Raw genomic sequence first — 12,973 nt, forward strand, 5'->3', positions numbered from 1 at the left:
TGTGTGTGTGTGTGTGTGTGTGTGTGTGTGTGTGTGTGTGTGTGGGAGAGGGGACTATCTTTGATGTTCCCACAATGAGCCACAGCTTATTCCAGTGGCATCAAAGTCCTTTCTGAAATGAAATACAGAGGCACAGATTTACTCCCATCTCCGTGCCGGGAAGTATGTGCTTTCAGCTGCAGACTTTTTGTTGCAAAATTTCACTCCTGCAGTGACAGTTTAGGGGGAAAACATCACATAAAAAGGGTTCTTTTGTGTACAAAATCATTGTTAAAACATGCATGAATTATACTTTGATGAAGCAGCACGTCTCTACCGAAGACATAAATACATCTTGCCTTGGCTCTGTCCAACCGTAGCATCACATACTTTCATGCTGATATACGTTCTTTGCTTATAAGCTGTATTTCTCTTCCTAAACGACAGCAACTACAACATGGCCCAGTTAAGAGTGGGGCAAAAGCCTATTCCATGTAAGGAAGATACAACTGTTGCAACATGTTGCTGCAGCAAGAGGAGTAGAATAAGAGGCAACCCATATTTGTGTCGTTTTTGTGCCACCAGTTTTAAAAACAAGGACAGCTGTATACTTCCTCCCCCTTCCTGTCCTTGATTAACAAAACTCTGCCTGAAGATGACAAAAGAAATCAAAAGTGATCTGAGCCAAGCCTTTGTAATTTTGCTGTCGTAGATTTTGTATGCTCTTCATGTATTGCCCCCCCTGTTTGCGATCGAATAAATCTTACATAAATCTGATCAAATACAGGTCATCTGTTAGCAGCAAATACAAGTGCTGTCATGTCACCACCGTGTCGTGCAGCAGTGGTCACAGCTCCAGCAGATTTAATCAGCTGCTCACACCTGATGTCCTTTGTGATATATATATTCAATTTTCCTTATTGTCTCTAATAACAGGGTTACATTGGATTTAATGGCAATATTAGTGAAATGATCTCTGTTATGTGTTTATGTAAAAAATATATACAAGATAAAATGTCATTTTATGTTATATCTGGGCATGGAAACGGTCTACATCCATCCATCCATCCATTTTCTTTACCCACTCCTCCTTTCAGGGCCACAGGGAGCTGGTGCCTATCAAAAGGTCTATATGCCTCACTTAATGTTTTGTCTGTTCAATCTCCCTGTCAGAAATGCTCTCATTAGACAGCTTGTTGCTCGAAACTGGTGGCAGCTGGTCATTATTGTTTAAAGGTGTGTGATACAAGTTACTCAGCAGACATTGTGCGTTTCATGGTGGAGTCATCAAATCTAGTAAAAACAATTGGCAGAACTCCAACTTAAGCATCATAAGCATTGAGTAGGGTTCTATTATTCAGTTTAAAATGTGAATATTAATAATTAATTGATTAATGGTGACTCATTTAAATCAACCCAATCAAGCAAAAATAAATATTTAAAATCATTCAATAGCACCTCCCTGTAGGATCCTAAATAAATGCAAAATCTTGTGTGAAGGTATTAAACTATAACCCTCGATTTATTTATAGTTTGAAATCAAAGAATCCAAATGCTTGATTTTTAAGGTGGTATTTCCTAAAACATTTAAGGGTAAATATATATATATTTTTTTCCATTGGAACCCTTTTTTATTCATTCTCAGACCTGTTTTGTGCTTCACCATTGTCAAAGCAAAGCAATTTGTAGTTTTTTTATTATTTTTTTTTTTGCTCTCCCCTGATCTATAAATAATTATTGCATTAAAAAGGCACAGGACTCAAAATAACCCAAACATGCATTTATACATAACAAACAACTAAGCCATGAAACAATTTTAAATAGCATCTTTTGGCAATTTGTCAGCGGCAGTCTTTTGCAAAAAGACATGTTGTTCCCATTTATTTATTTGTTGTTGCATACATAAAAGCTGCAAACCAGAGTAATATTTGCACCAATAAGAGGTTTGCAAAGAGGTAAAGTTTTATGATTGTCTGAAAAATGCTGCATGTTTCTGGTGTATAACTGGAGGTATCAGCGCATCTAACTTGAGCTACGCTAAAACAATTGTATTTTTTTAGCCAGTGCTGAATTCCAAAACTTACTAAAATATTTATAGCTAAAGCAGAAACCACATCAGACCTGCAAACCTGAAACCAACCAAGCATATGACATAAACATGCGATGACACCGGGCTCACTCTACATGAGAACTTCCACAGAATGTTAGTAAGTTTCATTCAGTTGGATAAAAACCTACCCAGCACCTTTAACAAGGTGTCACAATACACTGCAACTGTTACAGGAAGCTCAGCTAAAGACATATTTGCCAATCCTGCCTGACATGCATTAGAATAAACTTCAGAAAATAGTTATTTTGTATGACTGAAATCTACAGCCCTTAGTTGGATGTTTTTCAGAAAAAAAAAGTAAAAGTGCTGATTTGCTTGCTGTTCCAGTTGTCTAATGTTTTGGATTCTGGTTTAGACTGGTTTCCATGGCTGCGATGGAGGTTTTGGGTGAAGCGATCTTACAACTTCCGACAGCCCAGCCTGTCACTACAAATCTGCTGTTCCTTTTCTTCCTGTATCTCTCGCTCCCTTCCCATCTGTCTTTTTCTCACGGCATTATTGCTTGTCTTACTCTTTATGAGATGGCATAACGTTTACACGACACGGTCTGAGAGACAATCAGGAGGGTGCTAGAAGTGAAAAGCTTTCTGTTCTGTGAGTGCTCGTTGTTGCCTTTAAAAAAGCACAGTTTGTGTGCATCAGTGGTGTCCTTTCTGGACAGTAATAGTCAATATAGTAGTCATTATAAATAAAATTTAGCTCAACTACTGACGCCATATTCAGAATTTGTCACTGACTGTCAGGATTGTGGTACGAGGCTTCTACAAATCTAGATAATTGTTAAAATTCACAGGCTTGTCTCAGTCCATTTTCCTCTGCTCTTGTATATTTTCTTGGTCTTGCATTCAGCTGCTTTTGTGTGAAATGTACTTTATTAGAAAAACTGCAGATAATTAGAATGAGAAGAAGAAAAAGCTCTAAAAATCTTTACATTTTCTTACAAATAGCAACAACTTTATCACTGTTCAATGGTTTTTTGCCTTACAAATAGAAATTATTGCATAAAATAATGTATAAATAATAAATAATTGAATGAATAAATAACATTACACATTTCTTTCAGACTTTTTCAGTTTTTCTTTTTTTGTCACACTTGGATGTTTGAGATCAGCAAACACATTTTAATACCAGACAAAGATAACCTGAGCACATCCAGGAGGTCCCAAAAGAACCCAGAACAACATCTAAAGCCCCGCAGACCTCACTTGCCTCAGTTAACGTCAGAGCTCATATTTCAACATTAAGAAAGCGATGGACCCAAACATGGCATTCCTGGGAGAGTTTTGAGGGCAAAACCACTTCAGACCAAAAAGAACACAAAGGCGCATCTCACATTTGCCAAAAAGGAAAAAAAAACAAAACATCTTGGTTATCCCCAAGGATGGGAAAATATTCTCTGGACTGATGAGACAAAAGTGGAACACTTTGGAAAGAGTATGTCCTGTTACATCTAGCATAAAACTAAATGCATTTCAGACAAAGATCATCATACTGACAGTAAACATGGTGGTATCAGTGTGATGGTCTTGGCTTCAGGATCTGGACAACCTGCCGTGGCTGATGAAACCATGAATTTTGCTTTCTACCGAAAACCACTGAAGGAAAATGTCCAACCATCAGTTCATGACTTTAAGTGGAAGAACTTGAGGGTTCTGCAGCAGAACAATGATCTGAAGCTGAATGATCCTCCACAGCCACGAGGAAGACTCATAACCAGCTGTGGCAAACACTTATTTGCAGTCGTTGCCACCGAGGGTGGGTGCCTCTCAAAACTGCATTTTGCATTTAATCAAGTTATCTTTGTCTGATAATAAAATTTGCTTGATGATCCAAAACATGTAGATGAAATCTGTAGGGGGGGATGACTTGTTCACAGCACCGTATGTTGCTTTTAAAATAAGTCAAAAGAATTCAAAATGCTAAATGATGCAGTGGCAGCTGTAGGAGGCCTTCTCACTGCAGAGCCTCCTGCTTTTCCAACCTATTACAATGCTGCCATCTAGTGGCGACAGCTGATCATTTTCACTGAATGACAACGGTGCAATAAAGAAGGTGACATACATTCAGCAGATGGTGTCAGCTTTTTGTGATTCTTGTCAGGATTAACAGGTCACAGTAAAGGCATGTGTGTCTTCTAAATCATTAAAACATAAAAACTAAATAAAAAGACTGTTAATCCTAAAATGTAAACGAAAAAAAAAAGAGACTTGATTGCAGAAGCGCAATCAAGAGTGTGGTTTTGCTGATTCAAGGTGAAGTGTTTGGTGGCCCTCGGGTGCAAAACAACACGAAAGAACACAACAAACTCCAAAAGCAAAATAAAGAAGAAAATAATTTAAACAGAAAACAAGGAAAACATAAAATTCCTTTAGAATAGTTTTAGAAGAGTTTTGCTTATTGTTTTCTCCAAAAAAAAATTATTTTTTTTTGCCAAATGCTTTAGTGTTTTGTAAAATGTATTTTCAGTTTTCCTGTTTCATTGTGTTTGTTTGTCTTGAACATAAAACCAGAATATTTTTCCATCCAGTCACTCGTCTGAAGCTTTTGCCGACCAGGGCTAAAAATGTAAAAAGAAAAAACCAAAAAAAAAAAACCCAAAACAAAACCCATCATGGACTAAAGAGCACCTAAGACACTCTGTTTCTATAGCTTATTTTATGCTATAATGGTAAAGTTTCCCTGCGTTCATTTTATCACTGCAAGGGTGAGTTTGTGAAGAAAAGCTGACACTTGTATGACTCAGCAAAACCAACTGGGCTCCAAAAACCTACAAATTCTGCATTTGTTACCATATTTATACATATCAGCACAAAAACAGAAATTGTAACTTTAACTCCACATAAACACAATGTTCTTTCTGAGTTATGTGACATGTGCTTCTTCCATAAAATAATCTGTTTTGCTCTATGAGTTCTCATATGGAATATGAGACTATTTCATGGTGGGTGTTGCAAAATTCTTCTCCAAGTAAAGCTGAACAAGTCATCTACCCTGTCTTTTAATATCAATTTGAAAGAAATATAAAGGAGGAAAAAATGTAAAATGTAAATTAAATATGCTGACATTTTATTTTGAGTTTTTATCTTTATTCATTTGACTCAATTTTTCCCTTTTCATCTTAAAAGCGAGTGTTGAGTACTCTTCAGCATCTCAACACTAATTCAGGAGTCTAAACATTAATGTAGCTCCACAATTTACAAGACAAAATAACTCTCACTCTTAAAAATTCCACATTTTTTTGTATATATATATCCTGTTACTACTGACTGAATTATTGCTTTTCTTACCCCAAACAAAAGGCAGAAAGTGGTGTCAAAAAAGTACTTGTCCAGTTTTAGTTGTACCAACTGCACATAAATTAAGACTGAAAAGGACGTAGAAAAGACAATGTTGTGACAAATGGAATAACGTAATGATAATTTCTCTGAACACTGACAAGCCTTTTTTTACCTTTTGACAGGAACATGCAATAAAATGTTTTCTAGCTAATAAAAGCCAGAATTTCAGTTCCTGTTGCAAAATAAATGGTTCAAGATCAACCTGCATCCTAAATCTTAAAATATTTCTTCTAAAAGTGAAAACAACATCTGGTGTAATAAAGCAAAAACATGCACCACTGGTAGGGGAATATCGACTTCTGCTGACTTGATGAGACACGAGATGCTGAACTGAACAGAACCTGAGGCTGGTTCTGATTTCAGGCAAGACTTTGATAACAATGAAGAGTCTGAAACACGGCAACAAGGTAAATGCTGAGTTTAAAACCAACACCCACAGGCAAAAAGTGGATTCACAAAGGAAAATTCTTCACACAGTACAACCAAAAAGCACCAGGAGAACACGGTTGTTGTCACAGATGTACCTGCTAACTCTCTCAGGTTTGAAAACTGTCTGACATGTCATGCCTGGAGGCGGGGTCTCACTTATTACACTAATATATAAATATAATAATACTCTAAAGGAGTTTTATGTGAGCAAACCCAGACAATTTTATGACAAATGCATGCAACATCCAGTCTGCTAAAAATACCAATAAGAGTCACGCTGAGGAAAGGTTCAGAAACAAAAAGCAAGCGGAACTACGGCTCCATAAAGCTCAGCAGATGGCTCTCCGAATGAATCTCACATGCAGCATCAAATTCACCATGTGTGAGAAGAAATTTCCCAAAATTATGCTCCTGGAAAGATGACAGTCTAAGTTACATACAGTTAGAGGCTCATATCAGTTCTTTTTAAGGTTGTGCAAATTGGTTCAACGTCAAAAGAACATGAAATTGTACAAAATGTTCTCTCTGCAAAGAAATCTTATGCAGAGCCAGGCTGATGGGAAAAAAAAAATTGTAAAAAACCACACTCTGAGAGCGAGACGCCATATTATGAAACATGTAGCAAAAGCTTCAAACTGCTCATTTTCCAAAAATCTCCCAATCTTCAATGCAAGCACAGAAACTGGGCCGTTATGTCTTTGCAGCTACTGCTGAAGACAGTTCAGTAGAAAAGATGACTGAAGAGGTGGGGGGGCTAATGAGGCATACAGACGGTCACACAAGCCCAGTGCCAAAAGGCAAACTTTAAGAGACACCCACAGCAGAAACTCTGACTGTTTTAAAGGCTTATTCTTGGTACATAACACCATATAATACATATTCTGTATAAGAAATGCATCAAAAGTAAGAAAACAAATCAAAACATCTGAACAATTCTAAATGACTTCCTGACTTTATGGGTATTAATTGTTTGAAGTCATGTTTTTACTTGATTTCATATTAACAGATTATAAGTCTGTTAATGACTGATTTTCAAGAAACTGATGATTCAATATTTTATCTTCAGCACCTTGTTTTGCTTTGCAGAAATGTGTAACTATATAAGACGGTGATAAAATCTCCGGCCACCAGAGAGCAGTGGAGCTCCATAAACTCTTTCAATCTCATCATCAGACTGTATTCTATGCACTGCATACATCACTCCAATTTAATGTGTATTTTACCAATCGGTTCCTAGACAATTAAAACAGGGAAACTACTGTTATCAAATAGGACTGTGAAGCTGTTCAAATTACAGTTACTTCTATTGCAATAAACAAACTGTAGTGAAAAAAAATATCATGGAAAAGTAAAATCTTCTGATATTTAGAAAGAATAGAAATATGAAGTAACACAATACTTCATGTGATTAAAAAAAGGCATAAAGAAATGTTCATAAACGTGATCAGTAGCATTACTTGAAGGAATGCATATTGTTCGCCGCCTTGCATGCGAAAGTTTTAAACAAAGACATTGGAAACATAGTCCAACTGTGTACTTTGCACAATTCCCATTTTAAGAATAATATGATTGTAAATGAATACTAAATCAAATCTTTGATTGTTAAACTAAAACATAGATTTTAGACCTTATATTTCATAACTAAAAAAGATTATGTGATTTTAGATTTCACCTTTATGTGTTTTTCAGTTTTTGCTTCCAGTTAATCGAGAAGACAACAAAGCTAGTTGGCTGATTGGGAGTCACAGGAAGCAGCTGTTTTGAGAGGGAGGAAATTAACATCTCTGTTAGAAGAGCAAATTGGATGCTTGCCCTTATAAAAAAAAAAAGAAAAACTAAAGGTGTGGTGATGGAGAGAGGAACACTGAATACTTTCTTTGTTCTCGGCAGATGCATTGATTTGAGGGGGCTGCGACCAGGAAGTGGAGCACAAAAGCAAAGGTTGAGGCAATGACACCACTTGTCTGCGGGCGAGTGAAAATCAAAAAAGCGAAGAAGTCACGCAAAATGAAAGCAGGCAGCAGCTCGAAAGCCTTTTCCTCCCGACAGAGACAGTGCCAATCCTCTGAGACGTTTTATCTGCAGAGCTGCTGATTCTTTTCCTTCTAATGGAAACTTGAACCTTTTCTGTGATGTCAAACATCATTCAGGAGACCATCCGCTGGAGTTTAGGTTCCCTCTGGCTTGTTCTGGCTCTGCTGGAGTCAAAACAAATATCTCTCAGTTTCAGGCACAAACAACACAGCATGGTATAACTTCCCATCCTCTTTGTTACTGATGGTCTGTCACTTCAGAATACCACAAAACAGCCATCATATACCATCACACTGTGGGTCATACATTATAATTTAATAAAAAATACACCGCAAGACCATTTCAATTTCAAACCCTGGATAGATTGGCCTTAAATTGTCCCTTACCTACTTTATATTTAATTTTTTAATAGCCAATAAATTTTGTAATAGTAATCTAGTTTAACAATTTATCAGGATGATTAGTTAGAAATTATTGCTCACTTGCTCCATTTATGTTTAACTGAGAATTATTCAGTCATATGATTAGATTTGCTTAGGAGTCTGTTATTGGTATATGAGTTAATTGTTTCTTATTTGTTCTCATTAGTTTCCACAACAAGGGTAAAAAAGTTTCAGGATCACCTGATATGATTGCTCCACCAAATGGTTAAGAACATATTTCAACATATTTCAAGTCAGATCTACGTTTATTCTGTTAGACACGCTGCAGAAAAAGTACAAACATGCCACCTTTAGAGAATAAATTAGCATTTTCAGACGAGAGTTGGTTCTTCTGCAGTTTGTTAGATCAGTTAACATACAGACCTACATAATTTAACATAACGATTTGCGTTGTAGAAAAAAAACACAACATCCAAAGAGTGTTACTTCGAAGAAACAAAAATAAGATGCACAGTTCTTATTGACATTATTAAAACTGAAACAGGACAAAGTATGGCTACATCTTAATTTATTTGGTGTATTTGTATTGTTTAAGAGGGGCCTTTTTTGTTTAGACAGAGACTTTTGAATTGCTTTCATCAAAACATCTTGGAACAAAGCAACACTCATGTCAGCCCTTTTGTTTCACCTCTCATTGAGCACAAATTGTATCCAATATTTCAAATGCATCCTGGGCCTTGTGATCCGGTCCCGAAGCAGAGCTGAATGCTGCAGTGCAGCTTCAATTGCATTTGGTCTGGAGTTTGCAGCAGAGTTGAGGGGAGCCTGACTCAATGAAGACACTTACTCAGCAGAAAGGTTCTAAAGAGCTGCTGCACCACAGGGTGACACCTGCAACAAACGCCCGAGTTGAAACATCCATCATCTCTGCTCGATGGGTCAGAGCTTATATATTATCTCTGCTGCGAATCTACATCTTATTGTCCCTTAGCTTCTGTAATCCTTTTCCCCTTCCAGCTCTGGTAAATGTATGCCTCTTTAAGTTCTATGGAGGGAGCATTTGAGAGTAAATATATTTCAGGCAGAGCTCATAATTGCTCGTTGGACATGCTGTCTTTGATTTTCCGGTGGAATCTTCACCCCTCTCTGCTCAGCATGTACTCAACCCGGCTATAAATATGTCCCGTGAGCAGATCATCATGCTCCGCTTTTCAGCTAAAAAGCCTTTTATAAAGAGCATCTATTTATCATCTGCTATGTGTGAAGCAAATCAGTGGGAAATTGAATTCCTAAAGGCTCTTATTAAAAAGTAAAAAAAAACATAAAATAAAAAAATTCTTTCTACAGATGTTGGCAAGTGTTCTGGTCAGGTGGCACCAGTGGTCGATTGAAATTGTGCACAGCAAGAGTCCTTGATTCAGTGGTGCTATTTTTTGCTATGATTTTCCCACTCATGTTTTATTCAAACTCAAGATGCTTCAGAACAAGAAGGTCTATTTGCAGCCAAAGCTTGGCTCCTGTGCTTTTTCTCTCCCATATAATGACATGAAATGCCTGCCGTGTGCTGATTGGAACGAGGTAGAAACCGACAACGAGAACTGATATAAATCTCTTGCCTCTAATTATTGCCAATTTGTTCACCGCATTTCAAACAGACTAACGTTGCTACAAACATCTGAAAACAGCCTCTGCACTGGCTCCAGCCCAGCTATTTAATCCGAAATTTACTGTCTGTTCCAACAGGACAACATGAAACTTCTTTGTGCAGACAAAAATCTTCCTTTTTTAAGAAGCTTCATTATCCTCCCGTTTCTGCGTAAAGTGCGCCTTTGACGTTGTTGTGAATTGTCGGTTGGCACGTGGTGCTCTGCAGCAGAAAGTTGCCGTGTTCCAACATGCATCTGGTGTGTATTGATTGCTTTCTCTTGGACAGCCAAGCTGCGCTAGAACTGCAACAGAGGGAGAGCAGGAGGGAGTGGTGGGAGGTGAATAAACAGCGTTTGGCTTTTTTTTTTTTTTTTTCAGCTTATTGTGGCTGCAACAAAAAGAACCAGAATCCAACATGATGCTCTGGCATCCGTATTAAACATTCTCCGACTGTGTTTTATTGTATTTACAGTATATGTGCAACATCTATTATTTTAGAAATGTGGTACTTAGCATGCATGTTGGCGTATAGGTATGCCAAATCCCATTTGCATAATGCCACATGTTATTCGACGTGCAACATCAGCGGTGCGGCCCGGTCTGGGTTTCAGCTTTGTCTGGCTGCATGCAGGTGAACACATTAACATAATAATAACAGAGGGAGCTCCAGCTGGCATACTGTCAAACAGTGCAGCTGTGCTGTACATGTGCTGTCGCGCTTGTCCCGAAGGACACACAAAATCTGAAAAACCTCAAACATGTGAAAACAGGCGGACCTACAGTGGGCTATAACTCAGCCAGTTTTACTGATACTGAGCTAAAATTTGCTGTGGAAGTAGCTGAAAGTCATTCACAGCACACACTCTCTGAGTGTGAAATTTTGCAATATTGCATGAGATGTGCAAAACATTATTTTCAAGGTTGTCCCTAAATCACTACAACTCTTTCATTTCTCAGCATGAAATGATTTTAGCCTATAATTTATGTGATTTGCATTCCTTCGAGGAATGCCAGGCCTTTATTTTCTCTGTTTCTCTAGTTCTGCTTTTATTTACTTATTTTTTGTTATGTTTATCGATTGACTGATTGATTTTCAATCTGCAACACTCACAATTAGAAATGGAGGCACGCAATGAAAGGGTGAGGATAACGGCGCGGACTAAAATGTGTGCAAAAGTGTGAAGCATGAGTCTGCAGACAGAGACCAGATGAGGCTGCTGGAAAACTGAGCTGCTGAATGATGATCAAATAAAACCCCTCTGACATTCTCTGCCAGCAGGATGAATGCTGTGTCAGCAGGCAGCACATACACGGCACACTGATGGGAATTCATGTTGATGCGCAGCAAAATATATGCCGACCCGATCACGTGCATAAATCTAAGCCATTTGACCGAAAACCTCTAGTGAGCTACAAATACTATCAGTTCTCAGCTCGTGTTTCGGGTTCCTTAGTGGCAGGACTAATGAGTAAAATCCAACATATTAGGCAGGTCAACCATCCATATTTACCTCCATGCTTTTATACTTAATGGCAGATGACACAAGTGTTGAAAGCTGAGCAGAAAATGATTCCATTATGTTTTATTATGTCTTTGTGTCTGTGTGCAGAGCCATTTAACTGCAGGACAAATTAGTTTAGTGCTGACTCCGAACAGGCCTGTGCAATAAATCCATGCCCTCTTATTCCATTAGAAAGCCACAGGGTGCCTGTCGTTCAGGCCACAGCCTTGGAAGACGAACTTTGCCACAAAGACTGAACCCAGCCTTGATTGATAAGGACTGATTAAATCATTTTCAGCATTAAGAAATACTACAAAGAATAAAATCATGCAAGTACGGGTGTCCTAAAAGGGCTGGTTTGAGAGCAGTGTTATAAAAATAAATGAAAAAAAATAAACAGAGCAAAGCAATAATAAGAAGTAATTGCTTGTTTTGCATCCTTGGCAAACCTGGCCGTTGATCATTATTAAGCACCTCGCCATGCAACCACTTGACTTTTGGTTTCCTTGGCAATAAGCAAGCTAAATCCTGCTCCACTTCTTCTTCAGGTGGAAGTGAGTCAACTGAGCTGTTGTATGAATCGCCCCCGTACCATCCTCATGCTTTGTCTGAGCTCATTGTAGAGTAGCGAGGGAAAGGGAGAGAAATGGAACACGGAGACTAACGACAGTCTGCTGTCATCAGCAGCAATGTTTCTCTTCAGGCAAAACACTCCCTGGCGCCCGGAAGAGAAGCATCTTTTCATTCATTCATCCAAGAAAACACAAATGTTTCCCAGCAATGCCTGAGCTCACATGAAACAGCTGCCAAACTGCTGGCAAACGAGAAGCTGCGGTAGAGTCTAGACAGCCTTGATCTGAGATAACACAAACTCTGCTTATTTTCCTTGTTGAAAGGATAAAGAACGCGTTTGACAAGAAATCACGAGGCAGTTCTCTGCTCAGCAGCTTTTCCAGCTGTTTACTGTTTCTCTTTTGACCTGCAAAGCTGTTGGAGAAACCGGTCAATCTAATAGTTAATTTGTATGATTTTGCAGCAGTTGTTAACAATTAATAAAGCCGAAAATTCAATGAAAAAATGCATATTGATTAGCAGTGAGGGGGCAGTTTAGTTGTAGATGTCTATCCGGTGATTGCTTTCTGAAGGTTTCATCAAAATTTGTCCAGTGGTGAATGAGAGATTTTGCTAACATGACAAACAGGACAGACTAGACAGTTAATGCTGCAAGATTAAGTAAAGGTCCCACACAAAATGCAAAACTTGGAATATGTGTTGTGAACAGGGGTGGAAATTAGCACCCGCCACCGGGTAAATATGGTGAATTTGATCAACACACACGCCACTGTGGCGGGTTGGCAATTTGAACAGAAAAGGTGTTATTTGTCCTCTTGACATATAGGGGGCAGCAATGTGCTCGAGTTGCTGCTGTTACGTCGAGCCCCGTTCCCTCAACAGATAAGGTTCCCCCTGCGTCTCCGTAAATAAAGACTTATCTATTAACAGAATTGTTTAGAGGGGCAAATATTTCTCATTAAAAAAACAAAAAAACAT

The 12,973-nt window shown here is 38.2% G+C and overlaps 1 protein-coding gene across 1 annotated transcript in view; it reads right to left on the reverse strand.

The window, feature by feature from the left end:
- The window catches only part of LOC108239648 (phosphatase and actin regulator 1), a 50,062-nt gene that overhangs the window by 26,873 nt on the left and 10,216 nt on the right, over positions 1-12,973 (reverse strand). The gene's annotated exons all lie outside the window — the stretch shown is intronic.

Source organism: Kryptolebias marmoratus, linkage group LG20, assembly GCF_001649575.2.
Source record: "Kryptolebias marmoratus isolate JLee-2015 linkage group LG20, ASM164957v2, whole genome shotgun sequence".
Lineage (NCBI taxonomy): Eukaryota > Metazoa > Chordata > Actinopteri > Cyprinodontiformes > Rivulidae > Kryptolebias > Kryptolebias marmoratus.